Genomic DNA, 1,589 nt, shown 5'->3' on the forward strand with positions numbered 1-1,589 from the left:
AGTCTCGCCGGTTGTTAACAAAGCGGCATGCAAGGAAGCAAAGATGAACCGGCTTGGGGGAATAAAGAATATGAATTGGAGGGTGGGTCCTTAACACCAAACTACCTTCTCTTCTAATCCTGCTACGAAATATCAATTTTCAGGTGATAAGGTTTTGAGCAAATCAAGTAAGCGAGTACCTGTATCCGTCTCTGCTGTCGCAGGTGATGAAGTAGTGGGATGGGAGTAAGAAAGGGTTAGTGAATGAAATTTCCTTCAAACCTGTCAGTGTGAAATCAAGCTTCATAGTCAACAGAGTCAAACGGTGAAACGAAATTTCTTTCATACAAATCTTATCTTATGCTTGCCCGAGGGGATAGTAACTTCTTAGAAAAGCAAGGACGGAACTAGTTTTCAAGCGGAATTCGAAGATTAGTCTTTCTCGCCTTTCTGCTACCTCAGAAGAGGAAATTCCATTTTCAAAAAGCAGTCCAATCCTGAATGAGATCTTTTGGGCTCGACTCGAGAGGATCAAACAGAAGACAGCGCCATGTTAATGCGATCGCAAGACAAAGAAGCTGCGATCACAACATGAACAAGCAAAAAAGAGGGCCTTTCATCACTTTTTTTTTTCTCATATTTCTATTTTCGGGTGGGGTTAACCTCCCTTAGCGTCGGATTGTCTTTGGATGTCCGGCGTCCATGAGGCGAACAGCCGGTAGCGTGACTCGGATCTCTCCGAGGTCTGTCTTCCAACATATGGTCTGTTTAACCTCACTCCTGACACAAGGAGTCGTGAAGAACAACAAGTGAAACACCCTGCCATTTAGGTGAGTTTCAGTGTGTCTTAGCAATTTAGCTAACGACCATCGAATGGTATAAGGTTAAGGAAAACCTTAATCTACTAATTGTGATCTTTAAAAGGATCACATTAGTAGTGTCCGACGGTCTCACCAAGGAGCTCTGTGTAAGAGCATACTTAGTCGCCAAGCGGGTTGTAGAGCTGAACCGTAAGTCTGGTTTGTTGTTCACTGCATTTTATCTAAACAAGCTGTGGTTTCTATCCTCAGCAAGCATATGCAGGAACCACCAGCGGTAAGGCTTTGCAGTCCGTATCGGTGTCCTTATCGGGTTCAGGTTATCTGAGGATCATCCCTTCTCTTCATAGAAAGAAGATGGTGAAGGTAGGCACGCTTGTTCAACGCTATTGTCTTACCGGAGTCAGGCTTCAAAGCTTGGCAAGTGACTGGGTGGTTCAATAGTGAAGAGCATAGCTTTTCTCCGGATGGTCTTGGTAAGCTGCTCTCTAATGAGCAGAAAATCGCAACTACCAGGACCCTCCTCCCCAGATACTGTCCTCGTGTGCTAACCACTCCCGATCGCCAAATCAATCAAGCGGCTCGCGGCGGTCTGGTTAAAGATCCGGGTTCCCTTTGACTTATGGCTTGGTCTAGCAACTGAGCCCTTTTCCAAGGTGGAATCTGAGTCTCACTCTTCAGAAAGCTTCTCATTTTAGCTCTTTTTCCTTACTTTAACAAGTAAGCAACGAAACGCCCCTTGGGCTAGAAATTTTTGACTAACTAATCAAATAACGTGGAATGAAAGCGGAG

The sequence above is a fragment of the Arachis hypogaea genome, chromosome 13, assembly GCF_003086295.3.
Source record: "Arachis hypogaea cultivar Tifrunner chromosome 13, arahy.Tifrunner.gnm2.J5K5, whole genome shotgun sequence".
NCBI classification, from domain to species: Eukaryota; Viridiplantae; Streptophyta; class Magnoliopsida; order Fabales; family Fabaceae; genus Arachis; species Arachis hypogaea.